The 20,886-nt window shown below is 33.4% G+C and overlaps 1 protein-coding gene across 8 annotated transcripts in view; it reads right to left on the bottom strand.

Annotated features, from left to right (window-relative positions):
- LOC111033424 (solute carrier family 26 member 10-like) overlaps positions 1 to 20,886 on the bottom strand; it is a 100,853-nt gene that overhangs the window by 55,573 nt on the left and 24,394 nt on the right. For 4 of the 8 annotated variants that reach the window (XM_022314148.1, XM_022314141.1, XM_022314149.1 and 1 more), the window contains exon 1: positions 8,867 to 9,290. The exons of 1 other annotated variant lie outside the window; for it this stretch is intronic. The gene's annotated coding sequence lies outside the window, so the exon portion shown is untranslated. Of the gene's footprint in view, positions 1 to 8,866; positions 9,291 to 9,393; positions 9,516 to 20,886 lie in introns of those variants that run through there. 3 more of the 8 variants (XM_022314144.1, XM_022314142.1, XM_022314143.1) reach the window with 3 other exon arrangements.

Consider the following 20,886-nt stretch of genomic DNA (forward strand, 5'->3'; position numbering starts at 1 on the left):
CACCGACGTAATCGTTGTTACGACTTTCGCGAATCACCTAAGCCTTACTTTTGACGTTATACCATACGTGTACCACGAGGTATGACCGAGTGGTATGGATAACTGTCATTATACTGCAGCTGACAACTGACCAAAGTGTAATAAGGCACAAATTAATGAAATTAAAATTCTTTGAGTGTCGTCTAATGAAGCCAAGAACACGTAGCGCTTTACATATTATTTGTGATGAAATCAATATGAGTTCGAAAGTCGAGCGATGAAACTTAAAGAAACCAGAAATCATTTTTTTATCGACATGTTTAAGAGATAAACCTCTTAAAGACAATAACAAAATACTGTCGATAAATTATAGAGCATGATAGAATGACATAACTTTCCATCTTTTAGTATTGAATATCCCAATTTTAGTACACCAAATTAAGAAAATTATCCAAAATGCTGTTATACTACGGTATAAATTCGTTAATTGACTGTCATCTCTTTCAATACATCTTTACTTAACTTTCCACTTGTGCAAATAATTGTTACCTACGCTTTAATATTTCTTAATACCGCTATATGACATTTACTTGTATTTGGAGTTCTTTAAATTGTTCAATTTTAAAAAAAAAGCATTCACAAAAATTATACCATCTCGACCCTGATCAAATGTATCCATGATCTGAATTTTACTGCTAACTCACACACTTTCTTGCAACATGTACATTTAAATTGTTTGCAGAAATGAGCTCAAAGCACTTGTTTTTATTAAACGAGTTGCCTTCGAAGTGATGTATTGCGTGAGTAGTTGTAAGATTGATTCTGCTATTTTAGAGTATGATTTTATTCTATGGGATCCTATTATACCATCTTCAGCTCTAGTCAAATCGAACTTGGTCAACGTAAGTTCTTAAAGTTTGCTAGCTACACATTTAAAATGCCAACCGAGTCGTTACAAAATTTGGGTAGAAACTCCTTGGTCGACCTCGAGCATGCTAGAGTATAAATTTCCCGAACAACCTTCTGATTTAAACCTAATCTACACCTCTTTTATCTCAAGTAATTCACAAAGTTCCCTCACATTCCACGTTCTTCATCGTTTTAAATTCCCATTGGTTCCATTTCATATTTTTATATCTGCTACTTATTATAAAAATAATTAAACCCCATAGCCGTTAGTTCCTTAGTTGATTTGGACCCCTCCTTCTCTTATCTCTATATTTGTGATAATGTTATTCTTAATTCGTGTTATTAATTTACATTGCACTAAACGTTTATTCCTTTACTTCATACCTATTGTTTCGGCCGTTTTTGAGTTTGTAAAATAATTTGAGTGTTTTATATTTATACAATCGTAATTTTTATATAATGTTACTTATATTTATAAATAAATACTCATTGATTAATCAATCAATGCGTTGTAAAACATAATATAATTAGAAGTTCTATACACACATTCACTCAAAACATACACATTAATTATGCACATATATTGTACACATTATCAATGTAAACAGAAAATGAAATACAAATTTGTTAGCTTTTAGTACAAAATAGAAAACTACAGAATTTGGCAACTTGAGATAGATTCGAAAACTTTGAAACTCTTTTGTAATAATTGAATATTAACTGCGATTTAAGCAAATTAAAAAAGTTATAGTAAATATTTTTATTTATATTGTGTATACAAACAGTTTATTTCAAAAGATCTATAGTTAGAACTTTAAGCTTAACATCTAAATTATTAATTTTATGTATAAAACGTGTTGATTTTGGATTGTTATCAGTGTATAGAGTAAATAAATTAGCGTATAAACTCCGCAAATGCGAATAATATATTGATCGCCAATTTTCTATATATTTACCGTCAAAAGTTAATAAATATTTATTTTTTATTTGACAAGGATACTATTAACCAATTAAATAATTGCATTCGTGTATCGAGTGTTGTCTGTTCAAATGGTTTTTATCAATAATTCATATAATTGGTAATAATTGGTAACTAAAATTACAAATAAATACTATGATATTAATTTATTATTTAAAACACTCAAAAATAAGCACTAAACTGGAATCTTTTACACCACAAAGATTATTGCGTAGGTATATGATTCAATATGATTTATTTTAACAAAATATAGCCAATTATAGTAATGATATATTATTTTTAAAGAACTTAATAATTAATCTCTAAAACCAAATATATTTGGCAGTTTATAAAATTATATTGTTCGCACTTTCATTTGTTTCTACCATTATATCTAAAGATTGTATATAAGTAGTTGCACTTAAATACTTATTCATAATTCACGACCAGATGCAGAGACGAAAAACCTTCTGTGATTAAATTAAACGGTATAACATAATTACCGACTTGTTACTTATTTTAAACTGTAGAATAGTAATACTGAATTGTGCAATAAGAACCCATACATTTGATTATCCTACACTGCTATTATTTTTTTTAAATCGATGAAATCCCATGCCTATCAAAAAATATTTTCCCTGATTGGGAAATAGTGGTTTATTTTACGGTTGTACGGTTTCGAGGATGCATCTATAAGGAGACAAATGGCAAATGGGGATCTTTGGATGTACCGAAGCAATATGCGTATGGTTAGAAATATATAACATAATATTCGTACCTACAGTGATGATAATAATAATAAAAAAAATTATACCCCTAGGAATTGCGTTATTATTTCCTCTCTGCTAAAAGCGATATCCGGTATATCGTATATGCTTTTCGAGACTACTCGTCATGGCAGTCCGACACAGTATTTCTATTCAAAAACCCGTTCACCGGGACCATTATAATATTGTCCCCAGCAATTATATTTATGACGGATACTGCAGTCGCCACTCGACAGGTCACGTATTATTGTATCGAAGTCAATAAGTCCTACAATCAAAAGTGGCATAGCATCGTGTGATAAAGTAACGATTGTTGATAGGGATTTTAAAATGTTCCGCTATGTCCGCACTGGCGTATTATCAGGAAGCGGGACATGCATGGAGTCCGGACCCACCCCATCCCTCGTTGCCATTTTTATTGTATTCGTAAAATTAATTAAATTAATATCCGTAGTAATAATACAGTTGAATGCGCCATTTTACTGAGAATAATACTATTGCATACTAGGCGTTTGATTAAATGTCTATACTTTCTACATTGATTGGCATCCGTTTGTTTTTCCAACTAGTGTAATTATTTTACACTTAAAATGATGGTGCAATTATAATTCACTAACTCAATCTTCAGCTTTAGATTTGAAACTCAACCTATTTCAATAAGTTAGTCAGTCCGTCCTTTTTAAGTCATTTATTATTGTTGTAGCTTAATTTATTACTGAAAATAGTTTTAATTTAAAGAACGTCTTATTTCTTTTATTTTTAATTGGGATATTTTTACAATTTTAAATTAGCTTAAGAGCAAATTATAGATATTTTTCAATATCTAAAACCTTCAGATTTTTAAAAACTTGCGTTAAAATGTCCTAATTTTTTTCCTAATTTTTTGGGTTTCTAGAATCAAATTTGTTTTTTTGAAACTTTAATTCTTAGTTAATAGTTTCTACAAACAAAACAGATTTATTTTTATGCTCTTTAATAACTTGAATTCCTATTACAGGGCAAAGCTCCCAGATTACTGAGTCAGAAAAATTATATGGAGCCTTGGTATAGAAAACACCTAAATACTGAATACGGTGTCTGGTTGTCCGTAAATGGAGGTTTCCTGTGCTTAATAATATTGCCGATTCGCAATTCACAGTTTTATTCGTAATACGTAATACGTAATAAGTATCATAACTCGCTCAAATCAAATGATAAATATCGTTTGAACACGTGTGCTGTACCCACCTATGTATGATATTGTATATAGGTATGTCCTTAATACGATTAGATTTATACACTTGGTATTTGAAAACATAGAGGTTTCGGAGAAAATGTAATTTTTATAATTCCTTTTTTTTTCAAATTTTTCCACCACAGTATAGGACAAACGACAAGCAAATATTGTATCTTCCAAATGGCTCTTGGGAAATCAGCTGTATATAATAATATAGTCTTGTGAACTTTGAAATAAATTTCCTCGTCGAAGGGAAAATAAAAACACGTCATATTGGAACGTCTCCTCGAGCGTTATTTGTAATAAATAATATTTATAGACTGTACAGTACCTACCAATACATTATGTACCATGTATATACTATGTATACCTATAAATATATATTGCAACTGTACGGCTACTGGAGTAATGCGATTATAAATTGCACGCGTATATAATAATAATAATATAATAATATATAATATAGTTTTCATTAAATTCAGTTGACTTTTCAATAGAGTCACGTCAGTTTTCAATATCGCGTCTCATTCAGTCATTCGTCGTTAACGTCAGTATTGTCATGCTAAACTGGCCAGCGGTGGCGGTGGGGGTGCATAAGTCGATTACAAAAATATTATCGCCCTCGTGTTCGCCGCCCAACTATATAATATTATGTATACGGGTACAGGCAGGCAGAGTCGCGTACACCACCGGGTCATTATTAAACGTCGGCGGTGGAGGGGTGTCGTTTATTGTTATTATTATTTTTCAAATCGGAAAACCGTCATTGTTCGACGGTAAAAAATTTTACTTTTTCTTTTCTCTCTAGTCTCTACTCGCACAGTGCGCACATTTAATATACACAGAAAGAAATAAAGTCCGGAAAAAGCTATCAATTATATTCGAAATCGGACGACGGATCCGAGCGGAGGACGAAAACGCACGAGTTTATTTAATATAATATATATTCTCTACCCCGTCCAGTTATTTTTTTCCCCCCATTACCGCTGAGAATAAAACTTTTCTGCTCCTTCGTCGTCCGCATGCAACTCTATATATACGCACTACACTCCTTATTTTATTTTGTTTCGCCGTCGTTGGTGGTGGTAGTGCGGGTGTAGTGGGGACGGTGATGATTTTTTTTCCCCATCTAACGATTTCCGAACTCGTCCGAATTTTTCCCGAAGACCCGTTATCGTTTAGCCCACTGGCGCTACGGGCTCTTAACGACTTCCGGAGACGACACAAAAAGTCCCCAAAATACAATAAGTATACGTATACATAGTGCATCGAGACGGGTTTTTCGCGTATTCGTGCATTGGTCTTATTACTGTACTATCGCCATTGAAGGCATGATCCCCGGACGACGATATCGGAACCTCGAAGACGTTTCCGAACGATAACTCTGTGTATCAGCTATATGGTATAATATATTATAGAGGGTCCGAAACGTTCGTTGTTTTGTTAACAGCACAATACATAATATTAACACAGACGAGTAGTTCATATAAAAATAATATGACAAATGTACAGTCGGTGAACGATACGATTATAGTTTCGAGGAATGCCCCCGACAATAACATGTCCCGCGAGTTAATATTATATAATATACTTACAGCAATATACTCGACAAAAATATATTTATCAAATATTCATTTATGACGCGATTCGACGTTTATGTTCACAATGGAGCAAACTTTTTGATGCAACTCAAATAATAATTACTGACGAACAACCAAAAGTAAAAACCAAACTGCAACTGCTGTACGGCACTATGAATATGATAAAATATAACTGTATATTGAGTATAATTAATATTGTGTTCATACGTTTTAACGAGTTTTCATGACAGTTTGACATTTATGATCGGATTTGAAAAATGTATAGGTTATGTTTTTTTTATATATATTTAATAGAAACTATATTATTATTTTTTTTTTTTTTGTGTATCGATGATAAGTTATTTTTCGGGGAAATTCTATGTTAAATCAATTTTATCCAATAACTTTTGAACTGTTATTATTAAATTATTATTTAATGAAAAATCTTATAATGCGCTTGTATGATGAGATATTGTTTTGTATTCGTCCTCTTTGGCAAATATAATATTGTTGAGTAATATAAAAAATATTCGGTCCCGTATATTTGAAATCAAATATAATTGGAATATTTCAAAAACTTGTGTATCAAATACAAATATTATAAGTTAGTTTTTTATTAAATATCTTCAAAATATTTGGGGACCATACATTTGAAATCAAATATAAACTAAATATTTTCAAAACGTTGCTGTTAATAGTCGTAAATATTAAGAAAACTTTTTTTTTACATAAAATATTTAAATATCATGTAAAAGTTCGACTCGAATAGTAAGTTTCGTGGGTAAAAAATGATATGTACAAAACTGTTTACTAAGTGTGAAAATTACGCGTGTACAATAAGTAATAGTATTGTTCTTTTGACACTGTTTATTTTAATTTAAAAATAAAACTATAAATAGGTATTATATTGGTTAGGTTATGTTTTATAACGACGACTGTTTGTCACGAATTTTAATTTGGTAATTTTAACATTCAAACAATGATGATATGGCTTGTAGAACGATTAGGACGATTTTACGATATTTTTCGAACAAAAGAAAATTAAATTATATTATGTCCGATGATTACGAACAATGTAATATAATAATAATGCCTATAACACGTGTACATCTATTATAATACACTCGGACACGAGTTATTTCTGAAATAATGACTTAGTATTCACGCTGACGAAAAAAAAATGATATAATAATATGATGATAACGTGGTATTTCAAGTCATTATTGAGCATAATATTATCATGTGTATTAGTTATTACATAGCCGAGGGTACAACTGGTACAAGTACCTCGTTAAGGTTTTTTTTTGTCCGACGAAAATGTCATCGGGTTCGACCAAATTCACGGCTTACGTTTGACAAAACATAGTACAATATATATATATATATTTCATAATACTTGAAATCCGATTAATGCGGTGTGTGTTTCTTATATATATACGTATAATATAATATATTTACAAATATACAATATTATATATAGTATTAATCCGGTTGGCATCGGCGAAAAGTTTCTTCGCTCCGCCGAAGACGGAACTTTGCGCGTTATTTGGCTTCATCCAAACCAGGCCAAAGTACCGGTTAAAATAATATAATAATGATAATACTGTGTATCCTGAATAATATATACGGATTAGGGCTACGCTTTCGAGCTTTGGATTGGGCGTGTTGAGGCTACGTAAATATAATATTTTGTAGGCTTGTGTGTGTGTGTGTGTGTGTGTACATAGGCGCTCGAAAAGCCGTAAAGACCTAATGAGGTTTCCGTACAATATTATGCGACTGTCAAATTTAATTAACGTAATTCGTCGAGAACGCTGCAGCAGCAGCAGCAGCAGCACCAACAGCAATATTCGGTTAAACAGCCGTTAAACCCTTCCGACATTTTTAATACTCGGCCATTCGAAAAAAAAAAAATAGTAAAATAACACGGCTCAAGCCCGAACAACAGGATCATATTTTTCAAACCTTACGTGTCGTCCGTAAATCCGTTAACGTTGTTTAGTCTTAATGTTATTACATAATATTGTTATAATAATATGTCGTCGAAAATCGCAAAGGAGTTGATGAAGTGCTAAAAATAAATTTAATTAGATTGGCAGTTTTCGATTCCAGAAGCCGTTTAATTATCCACACATATGAAAACAATACAATATTTCTAAGCTCTGGAGACCTAATAACGAACGTTTTATTGTATACATTTTAATACATAATATTATATATACCTATAATCCATATGACTACAGGATAACCTATGCGTACGCGATAATGTATATATTATGGATAAAAATAAAATATTAATTTCATAATTAATTTTGCCCGTAAAATAATAATTTTATTATTTTAGAGCACAATCAAATGGCTTTGTGAGTTCGTGAATGTGTGGGAGGTTCTAACCTAAGAGAGAGAGAGAGAGAGAGAGAGAGAGAGAGAGAGAGGGGTTTTGATATTTTATAGCAATCGTTGCCATATTACAAGATTTTAAGTGAGTTTAGTATAGCCTTGCGGAAATCATTTTTACGATCCGCATAATTCCTTTTGTAATCTTTTCCCGCTCACTAAGCGCGTGTAGTTAAACATGTTGTGTAATTAAAGAAAACATTTACAACACGAAACTATATTGTGCGCTCATCGCCGTGTGTGTTTGCCTTTTGAAAAGGCGCGTGTACACTTAAAACCTGATGGTATTTATTTTATTTTATTAAAGTTCATTACTGCAGCTCGTGGAAATTTAAAAGTGACATGTACCTATATAATACAATACTACACACAGTATACCTATAATTGTAATAAATGCTCAAATTCCTAGCAGACCTATGACATTCCTTCGTGTTTATTATCAATCAATACGCATGTATCCATTAATAGGCGATAAATTAAATTCAAATGATTTTTAAGTGTAAAACGTGGACATTTGAATATAAAATGATGTTCGCTAAATGACTATACACTGCAATAGTAATCCTCGTGGTTTTGCATAATTCGTCGAAGCAGATATTACGCATCACGAAATACATCACACACGCTTCGTATTTATAACTTCTTTGGATGTGTTTTTTTAGTGAACAAAGCGCAAAAAAACAGTCGACTCGTAAAATATTATCTGGGCACGGGTCGAGAGTACGGAGCGAACGCGACAGTGCAGCCGATATAATATACGTTAGTTGCCCGACGGCGCCGATAAATTCCAGACAGGTGTCTATTGTGGTATCACAGAAATGGCGGAAACGCGGGCGGCGGTTGTATGTGTATTATAATAATATAATATTATGTGTATATTACACAAGTCGCGCACAGATGTCGGATGAGACGCGTCTGTGGCCGACGTCGACGAGCGAGGTTTTTCTTTTAGGGTTTCCATCACGCACAACCCTCCCCATATCGCGTGCGTACGGATTATAATATAATATGTGCACATAACACTCCGTTTTCAATAACAAAACTACACGTCTTACGTTACCTGCAGTGCGCAATGTTGATGATATGTTCACTCGACGATGTTGTGCATAATATCATATTATTTTGGTGAGTTGGTGTCGGTTTGGCTCTTGCATGGCGCGTGCTCTCCGTGGGCTGAGTCCAGTCTCACAGTGTACCTGTGCAGCAAACGAACGCGTTTTATATTGTATCGTATAAAATAATTTATATTAATGAAATGTGATTTATATTGCACGTACTGCGCGAGCGACGGCGGTCGAGTGCGGACCGAGATCGCTTTTATATTAATTATACGCCGATACACCGAGCGAGGAGCCGAGTGGTCCGCGGACTGAAAACGAGCGAAAATGGCGAGGAGAGACTAAATAAATAATGTTATACGAGGACAAGGCGACACGCATTCGCGACCTATAACACTATGCGTGTTATTATATTATATTGTGATGTAAAACACAGAACAGTGTACACCACGCTGGCGATAACGTTTTATTTTTTATTTTTTTAATACTGTCTAATAATAATAATAATAATGATAATAATAATAATTACGAGCACGGGTTGTCGCGTTCCGTTGATCCGCGACATCCAAGACTACGAGAAAACGGTCGTCGGCTGCGGATCGCGAAAAACACAGCAGCGGAAGTCTGCTGCAGCCGGTGGCGGAGACGGCGATGATAGCGCAATATTGTTTTTTAGAAGAGGAATATTGCCAGCGTTTCATATATATATATATATATAAATGATGATGATGTTGTACAGTAATGTACGACTATTATTGATACAGACAGTGTATTATACGTGCGCAGTCGTAAATTTTCAATTGCAGTGCCGCGTACGTATTACGACAGTTTTAATCGATTTGTTAAAATCGTATCCACATTTCCGAGCACAAAATATTATTTATATATACATATATATTGTGTGTGCGCGCGCGCGCGAGTGTGTGTGTGTGTGTGTGTGTGTGTGTGTGTGTGTGTGTGTGTGTGTGTGTATAGATGCGTCTGATGGTTTTAAATTGATATTACTACGACACACACTGACACACCACGGCACACACATTACGAATTCTAGAAAACTCCGCTAAGACTATATACAATAATAATATCCAGCCAATCCATTCAAACAACTGCACACGTCCTATGGTAATCTATATTGAATTATTAGTTTCAAACGTGGGCTTTGACTAGTTAAAAAGTTAATTTTCTAATTAACTTAAGAGCTTAACTGGCTAATTGACAGTTGAAATAGCTTGCCTTTTTTTAGTTGATTTAAAAATAATCCATTAAGTTAAAAATAAAAATATTTTTGAAATTTTTGTTTTAATGATTTTATACATTAGTTACTGTGTACCCACAAGGTTTTAAATGCAAATAATATTACTATAATAATAGTTATAACGAATAATACTACGTATAATTTCTAACTTCTGTCATGTTTCTTTATCAGATAGGAAATATTTCCATTTCCAAAATTAAAAATATTAGCAGAGAAAATAAGTGCTACCTGTTAATCGGGTCACACTGTATAAAATATATTATGTTTATTGCGTGGTATGACATTTGCTCGTAACTTGTAACACTGTAATTATTATACATTATAGAATATAGATAAAAAAAAGTTACGAGAATTACGAGTCACTGTTTTTTTTTCCTAAGAAACTAACCGGACAATAATACGCGTGTGTGGAATAAATAAAAACATTTTCATTGCCCTTAAATATGCTTTGTTAGAGTGAATATAAACATTACGTATATTGCATATACATACAATACGGTCTACGACGCTTACAGTTATTTACGATATGTTTGTATTTTGTTCACAGTATATTATAATATTATGACACGAATCTGATTATTTTTAAACGTTAGAGCTTAGAGAGCATACGAGTAAATAATGCATTTGAAGAAGAACAATACCTTAGCACAGACGTACAGAAATATTCCTATAGATTGCTCGTTGAAAACGATCTGGCCAATTGTTCACAATGTACACTGCATTTTAGCCTCTGGGAAACAAATTCTATCACATATACGATACTTCTTAAAATTAATTTGACAAATTAAAAATATTTACTTCAATTAGTTATACTACCTATATTTTAAAAGATTTAACCTAACCTAACCTCACAAAAAAAATATACTTATATCGAATCACTGAGAATTTCCATTTGTTTTATCGTTGAAATACTAAATAATTTTATCAAAACCATATACTGAAAGCCAAATAGGTATATTTTAGAGAATGGAGTTTATTCAATAGATAAATAAAACATTGCAATATGATATATAATTTGTCTTTCAGGATATATTGTAACAATCGGATGTACCTATGTATTTTGTTAATGATTTAAAAATTAATTAATTATTGCTTTGACATACAATTATTATGTTTTGTAAATATACTTCTTAAAACTATTAATTAATTCAGCATTATTTTATCCCCATAAACCATTTCTCATAATAATAATAATAATAACAACAACAATTAAAATAATAGAAATATTTTAAGGTAGAGAATGTTGTCTGTGAATATATAATAATATATTATAAGATATATTTATTATGTGATATACGTAGTATCAATTCTAAACTGTCATTATCGATGGCATTGAGTACTATTGTAAGCTTATGACGTTTTAAAACCTAATTTTTAAAGTTTAAACATTAACTGAAGGCATTTAAACTTATTTTCGGTTATTCGAGTTTATTTCGAAAATGTGACTTTTTTCATCTTTTAATTTCAGATTTAGCTTACCTAATTTTTTTTTTATCTGGGCGTGAATATTAACCAGTTGCCATGGATATTCATTGTGCAGAGCCGTACAAAGTACATCTGTCGTTTGTATTGATATGAAAATACTAAAACAACGCAACAAAACACGAACAAATTATACCTCTTGTAATACATTTTCATAAATCGTTTTAACATACAATATTTCATCATAATAGAACAAACCGAGTTTGAAACGAGCTTTTGTTTCCACCCAAATAAACTCTCGTAAATATATCCTACATATTTTGTGCTAAAATGTAATTATTACAACTGAAAATTAGATTAGTTTTGAAAAACTTGACGTGAATATTAATTCGTCCGTCGTACACCGTATGGCGTACCTATATTAAGTTTATTTTTTATTTATTCCACAAGTATATATAATGGGCTCCACTGAACGTATGTAGGGTGGATGGACCCAAAATAATAAAATATAAATGTATAACAATATGTAGGAAGGTATCATAGGAATTGTATAACATTATATGATAGCATTTGTACATTATAATATAAACTAAGAAACGTTCGGGTATAGTTCACGAAAAATGGTTTTTTCGAATCGTTTACACAAAGTTTAGTATTAAAGTTGATAGGTACACCAATATTTCGTTGACGAACTAGGGTTTTTCACTAGGTGGAAAATTTGTCAGGATTATTTTAAATACCTGGGTTGGTGAGATCCTTACACTCACTGAAGAAGTGGAGAGGACAAGAGAGGTGTCAAATAGACGAGACCCTTTCTGTAGTATGACGGGTTCTGGTCGGCTTATGAAGAGAACTTCACAGAAAACGCGAAGTCTATAGCGGTGTGTTCGGCCCAGCTCGTGAAAAGGGATCACGTGAAGGATGGTGGAAGCAAAGTCGGTGGACTGTGACGTCGAGCAAATGCATAATAATGCTGGCGTGCTAATGTGTGGTAAAAAAAAAAATTTGGAAAAAAGTGGTTATTATTCACTACTGGGCGACTGAGGAAACGTAACGGGGGCCTCCCTCATGGTTTTTTATACACAACTCGTAAAAAAGTCGTAAAAATTCTAAAAATAGTCGTGCGAATTCATGATAATAGCATGCTAATTAGTGACCTAGTCTTTTTTTTAAGTTCAATGAGGGAGGCCGTTGTAATAGAAGACGTAATAATAGATCTCATGTAACGTCGATGTATGAATCACACAATGTGTAAATACACCCACAGGAGGCTCTGGCATTTGAGCTTGTACACCATCGTTGGCTATAGGAAGCAGTCTCCGGTCCCCCGTGTGCGTTTCCACAATATTGTTGTGTTTAGGATTATTTCAATAAACGATGCGACATGCAGGGAGCAAGTCTCTCGAAAACAGTTCACTCTCATGTATAGAGAGGTTCCATTCGATTTTAAAAAACGATAGTCACACAAATATAATGGCACCGTATACCACGCGGGACGATTAATAATCAGATCATACAATATTCAATACACGTTTGATCAGTAAATTGTACAAGATATCAAAACAAACTAGACAGCTGGTATCATCACAGTTTTTTGATAAGCATTGCCGTTCTTTACTTCGCCTATATCGTAGTCATCCACCTCTTATTGGCTGTCGATCATAAACTAGTATACCACACATATAATATTATAACGTAGACAAAAATCAAAACATTAGAAGTGGACAACTATGCGATACGGGCCGGAGGTGAAAAAGAATCAAAAAAAACTATTGAAACTGCGGTTTTACCTATGACTATTTTGTCATGCAAGACATATTTATGTCCAATAGAGTACAATATTTATTATTATCATATAATATCATTACGATGTACAGACGTCGGCAGCACGATGGGATTTCGGTTCGTTTATCGTTGCTCAGACACGACCATCGGTTTTCACATTGTATTATAATAATACATAATATTATGATATTAATAACGCGCTCGGTGAGCCCACTTCGTCTATCGCGGACAGCGATCTGCCGAGTCGAGAATCCGGAAAACAAAGAGGTTGTAGGTGGTTAGATTCGGCGTTTGAAGTCTTTGTAAAGACGCAGGCTGTACACATAATATTATAAAGTATGAGTTATACGATAAATACGGCGTCGTATCCGCAGTGGTTATATTATATTATAATAATAATAATAATAATAATAATAATAATAATAATAATAATATTGTGTTGAGTTCGGCGCTCACCGTTGTTCGCGGTTTTTGTTATTCCGACCGCGCGGTCAGCCGAAAAATTTGAATACGCCGTAGTTGGCCGAAAGCCGGCGACAGTTCTCCGCTCGGCTCGTTCAATTAAGACGCGTTTTTCCCGTTTCGGTTGTTTCTCTCCTTCTTTGCATCTACCGCGACGGTGGCGGATTACCATCTCCGTACATAATAATAATAATAATAATAATATTATTATTATTATCATTATACAGACTTCGAGTCGTGACGCGCGAGCGTCTTCCTACGTGTCCGGGTTTTGATATCGTCCGCGACAATGAGCGACATCCGACTGTCGAGGTCTCGTGACACACAGCCCTCCCTTGAAAACCCTCACCCCCTGCACCAGAAGTATACAATGTATTAATTACGCGTGAGCCGGAAGATAATCGTCTCTTCTGCTGCTGGGACGACCACCGACCAACAGCGACGGCGACAACTGAACCGGCAACGATGACGATCGTAATAATGTAATAATAATAATATTATTCTCGTGGGATCCCGACGACGCGGTGCGTTAGTATAATAGTATTATTATTATTATTATTATTATTATTATTATTATTATTACTATCATTATACAGTCGGAACGTCGGCGACGCGTAAAGGAAAAATATTATACGGGCTGTCACCGGGCTCGCAAAAAAAAAAAATATTTCAAATTAAGTCTGGGAATCGAAAAATTTTGCCAACCGCACACACACGAGTTATTAGGTATCATACCTGTATAATGATATGTTGTATAACGGAGCGTACCTATGCTCCAAGAATTTCGACCGGCATGTACGTTTTCACAGCGAGTTTTCCGTTTTATATTTTACGTACGATGCAATATACATATTATTACACTGTAATAATATGTGCCCATTATTGTTTGTGTGGTGTGCGTTCGTACAATAGGTGATGGATTACACGACTTCTGTCCGTATAAATATAATATGTTTTCAGTGCTATTATATTATGTATCTCGTCCAGTGGTGTGATGCGCCGAATAATGTGACGCGCGAGCGTAGGTGCGGCCGAAATATTCGCACGACGAAAACCGATCTCGAAACGTCATGCGCGCACACACAATCCGCCGCCGTCATCCGTTTAAGAGCAAATTCGTGACGGCCGCGATACATCAACTGCCACGGAGGAGGGTTGTGGATGAGGAGTTTCTCGCCCACCGAACACGCTAGTGCGGATTGCAGCTTCAGGTCGCATATATATACATATAGGCTGCAGTTGGATCGAGTTGGACGAAATTAAGTAGAGGACCCAACGATTTGAAAACTGCATTCCGAGTGCGAAATTATTTAACACAGACCCGTCTTCAAACATTATATCATGTGAATTAAAATTATAATTCGTGCCGGTGAACGTGGATTTATGTTCTCCTAAATGATTGCGCTGTTACGTCGTTTGAGTTGTCATTAAAAACAAAAATTTAATATAAATAAAATTACGATTTCCATTGTAACACGTAAACCAGCTAAAAAAAAATAACCCAACACCTTTGATATTCAATATTCTTAGTTATTAAAATATCATTTTATAAATAAATGATAACAAAGTTATTATTGCGTTCGAAGAGAGTGAAGGATCGTTAGACGGACCGGGTGGGTCGACGGCGTGACTATATTATATCCTGGGAACGGTATTGAATAGCCACGCGGTGTGTGCACACATGTTATCAGATAAACTAACTTGTCTAAACTAAAATAAAATATTTGAAAAAACAATAAAATCTGTTACGTTTTTCAACTAACCCGCATTAACGAAAATCTTAAATCCACATTTGATGACACATGCATTTGGGCATTACAGGTTGTGCTGTTGCCGTCCAGTAAAAATAATAGTTGAGGTAGGTCCTCAAACCAAAAAATAAATATAATAAGAGCTCGGCGCCCCGGCATGGGCCTCTCAAATTTGGGTGCTGCATATAAATATTGCTTAAGCGTCTACACAACAGATCACAATTACTGATGCAGTGAGTAGTGGGTGCAGCGATGTATTGTGGTGGAAGGTATACGTTAAGCAAGGGCGTCATTTGGGAGCCTTACTTTAAATGCAAAAATGTTTACCTTAATCAGAGTCTTAACTGCGAAATAAGTAGGTACTTTCGGAATTAAAAATGATTATACAAATTACGGCACTTCAATAATTAATCGTTTCTTTCTTCAACACAAATGAAAACGAGTAGTTACACGAACACAAAATGCCAAAAGATCATTAATATTGTTTTCAATTAAAAATAATTAAGTAAAAGGAAATTTAGGAGATAATTTAAGACGGTAGTATTGAAGTGCTTAAAATATTCAATAATCATATCTATAGCCAAGAAGAAATTAAATTCAAAGAACGATCACTTTTATCATAATAAACGATGTTTAAACCATCGAAATGTTGTGAATTTGTTTGTTAGGGAAATGTGTTTCTATCAATTTCAATAACAAAATATTCCGTGTAAAATATAAATAGATGAGCATCCATATGGGATGGGTGTGCGCTGTTCGTGGAAACGGTACGAATCGTTTATGGTGTGTCGGTAAACAATAAACGGAAACAAACGCGATCGATGGCGTTCAACGATCGATATGCATTGTACACTGTATTATACGTGCCCCCCTCCCCCCATTGAGATACAGCTGAGTATTGGAGCGAGAGAAAAATAAATATTTCTCTCGGAGAACGCATCAATCGAATAGCTCGACGACGACGTCCGATGAAGTCCGTATTTAGTATTTACGCGGCGGAACTGCGGCCGTCATCGGAGACCGGAGTAGATAGGTAGGTAATAATATATATTTATACCACACTACATATAGGTAAGTAAGCGGTGTAAAAAAAAATAACCGTGTGGGGTCTTTCGGTTGTGGAACTACAACAGACGCGTCTGGATAGACGTTTGTTCGGACGGGAAAACGAAGAGTACGATGCGGAAAACGGAATGATTTATCCGAGTGGAACATAATAATATGATATTCTTGTCCTACTACAACTGTACACTGCTGAAGCCATTTCGTTGTTTCGGGTAATCGCGTGAAGGGCACACACACACACACACACACACACACACACACACACACACACACACATACACACAACTAGAAAAAAACGTTCTACTCGGTTGTCCCTCTCTGCGGCGCCACGGCAGAGCCGTCCCATTCGTTATACGACAGATATAAATTCTCAGAACGTCACCGTAAGCGCGAAATGAAATTTTAGACGCGAAATATCGTCTCAAACTAAGTTTATACTTTGCGAGTTTCTGCGCTGTAGGTCGACGGAATGATGGGTTTTATAACCACTGCACCTGCAGTGTGCCTGTCTTGGAGTGGATGGCGTGTGACTCGATTTTAATTCTTTTCGCGTGTGATAGGGAAATGCGTCAAACGTGCCATCGCAGTGTTGTTTGTCGAGTGAAAAACGATTTGCTACAGTTGTATAATGAACTTGAAAATGTTGAACAATTCTTAACAAATAAACGAATTAATGTACTGTGAAGAATTTGTTCGTGTAACGCCTTGAAGTCATCGAAACGTTTTCAAGCGGCAAGACATCACGTCCTGCAGGGAGCCCGGCCGGGAAAAAGGTGTCACATACGTATAACAGTAATACGAATGATGCGAGTGATAAGTATTTGTTGTTCTAAACGAAAATACACGCATATAACGACTAATCGATTATAATATTGTCACGAAATTAAGAAGCAACTAGGACACATTTTTTGTTTGCCTCGTGTCTGCAGTTCTTTATTTATTTCTCTGAAAAATTGTCCCATATAATTATGCTTCTGTATTTAGAAGTGATTATTTTGAGGAGTTCAAGCAAAAGCACTTCAAGGTACCTTGAACTGGCGTCGGCAACTTACTGCAACATTTATGTTGCCTGTATACTGGCTAGTTTAAAAGTGTATTATTATTATTGGATGCAATCGAGTTGCATGCCTTATTTTTATATTTTAATGCATGTTTACGAGACTAAAGGTTCTGTATAATTCCTCAGTTTTTCCTAGGAAAATGTACACCATGAATAAATCAGAGATTAAATTTAGCGATCGAAATTCTAGTTGGTTCAAATCAATTTTAAAACGTACGACCAAAATCCCTTGAAAATTCATTGAATCTTAAATTGAGGGGGGATAATATAATATTATACCAAGTGATTACAATTTTCTATGGTTTATTGATGGACATGTAAATTTAATTATATTCTGTACTATAGGACCTACTTTCCCACAAAGGTTTACAGGTAAACAGATTGCTTCTCAATTAAACACTTTTTATGAAACGCCACTAAAAATTACTACTATTGAAGTCCTAAACCTGAAAAAGTGTAATTAAAAGTTTAAATATATCTAAATATAGCATATGCCATATATATTATAGCAAATAATTATATATATATATATATTTATAACACCCAAAATCTGATACTTGAGATATTATAAGATGGTGTAATATAGCATTCAGTGCTGACTGCAAATGCCCCACAAGTCTCAACCTCTTGAACTAAATATAACGGAAAACATATTAAACATATATTATATATTCTTTTTTAGTATGAATAATAACTGATAGTAAAAAATACGTCAATCATCGATTTTTATATTATGCGTACTACTGTTATACTCGTACGTAGATGCCTATGTTAGAAATTGAGAATTATATTAAACAAGGAAAACAGTTATTTTTTATGACTATTATTATATTCAACAAAATATATTTGATTGACATATGAAAATATTTGGATGACTTAATCCCCTCCCACCTTCCCAGGCTCTTGCCTAGTTGAGTTTATGAATATTATGATTCCTAGTTACGACTTCACAAGGTATTACTTCATAATTTTAATAATAATATTATTATATCATGTTATTGTATATCATATTACATTTGCTTTTATATAGTTTTTGAAATGTAAAATAGATCGGGATTATGTCATACAGACGAATAGAACGACAATATTGTTTTTACCTTAATAAGTTTTCGTATTAATAAGAATGCAATACTTATAAATACAACCAATGAATCAGTTACAAATTTATGTGCTGCAATCACTTATTTTAGTTTTTGTTTCAGAAATTTGAAGTTTTAGAAGACTCCGTTAACTGGAGAAGCCTGATCTCTAAGTTCAAGACCATATTATGGTATAAACATTAGTATAAATTATAATAAATCGTGTATTAGATTAGATTTTCAAAGTAGTAAAATAGTGTTCAGACAAACGTTATGACACTGACTGACTAATTTTGTTCAGAATTCATGAACGTTAAGTTCTGTTTTTAAATATTAAACAATTCCATGGCCATCATCGTCGATACTGATATTGAAAATAAAAAGCCGTAAATACGCTGTACGCTGGTGTGCGATAATAGTTATTGCTGTAGGTTTGAGCGCAAGACGTCATGTTTTTTAAATAAATAACCAAACGTGAGACAGCTGCGGCAACATTATAGCTGTTAGAAACGCACATGAAACACAAGGAAAACCGGCTGCGCTATACTCCGCATGCTCACTCAATACACGATTCAAAACCGTCATAAATAAAGTGATTAATTACTATCACAACAATAAACGAAATTCGTTAAATATAAAACAGTAAGTAAACAGAATTCCAGAAACTTTATTGAAATTTAATAAAATTAAACTTATTCATGAATTTAGTTAATATTTAATAAAAAAAATTTGGATATAATAGTAAGATTTAATAAGCCAATCAAACGATCTTAACGATAGATATTTACTATTTACACATTACGCATTTAATCTGCAAACAAACGATTACAACCTATGCAGTGTTTCTCATAATACAGAAGAATCAATAATTATTCACTTTTTTTTCTGCTCTTGAAAGCAAATTTTAAATGTTGACTTTCAAATAAAATGTAGATGCTTTTATTATATATATATATATATATTCAATAATATTATATTGTAAAGAAACGACTAATAAGCAGTATAGAAATGTATTTATAATGTTCATACCAATACAGCTGAATATCATAATATGATCATTCAATGTTCAAGACATAATTGAATTTTATATCTACCGTCTGCGATCTGTCTGATGGTAAATAGCGGTACAGACATTATTGATGATAATATAAAGCATTAATGAATTTCAAGTGTCAATGATGCGAAAATTTCAAGATGTGTTGCATAATATCATGGATAATAATAATAATATCATATTGTTATTTTTTTTATTAGCTAATAAGTAAATATTGTAATATTTTCAACATTAAAAATTCACATATTTATTAATGGCATCTTTTGGCAATCATATTATAATAAAGAAGTTTGATATATTTTTCTTGCTTCCGGCAATAAACTTAGCAGCTAATTTATGTAGAATTGGTCCATTGCAACGGTTTTTAAAGCTCCCCAGTAATTTTGGTTTCAACGCTTAAGCTCAGGAATCTGAAGAGGTGATTTGTTTAAACCAATCTTTGAAAAAATTACCTGTTTGGACCAAATTATACATGTTGATACAAAGTGTATGAACACGTTTAAACCAATTTATAATATGATAAAAAGCATATTTTAACCATCCTATTTCACACAGGCTTGGAAAGTTGGAACTGTCAAACAGTGTCGGCGTTGTTAAATTATTATGACTGCAACGTTCTAAAATGTTGTTTTTGTTATTTTAGAGTTACATACATGGGCATATCACACAGACAACACCATTATAGGAAATATGAGTGAATAATGGAAAATTGTGCTCAACTGACAAAAACTGACAAAAAGTCTAAACCGTTCAAGATTTAATATAGTTTTAGATATTTATCGATTGCTCAAAACGTGCTTTCCCCTGTTATATCAACGCATAAAAATAAATATTCTTCCTTATAAAATGGATGATGGGTTCAATAATAATATATAATTTGTATATACAGTATATGTATATCTGTATGTATTAAGGTTTACGATATTATAATGACACTCAGTACAGTCGAGCGTGCGAAAATCTACCTGTGCCTTATCCTCGGCTGCAGTTTCGCACTTACAACACCTGACCCACGTCCAATATACATATTTTATAGGTAGGTCCACGACTTAGTATTCACTTACAATACTCGACCCGTATTTTACCTGG

This window comes from Myzus persicae, unplaced genomic scaffold (genome assembly GCF_001856785.1).
Source record: "Myzus persicae strain clone G006 unplaced genomic scaffold, MPER_G0061.0, whole genome shotgun sequence".
NCBI lineage: Eukaryota > Metazoa > Arthropoda > Insecta > Hemiptera > Aphididae > Myzus > Myzus persicae.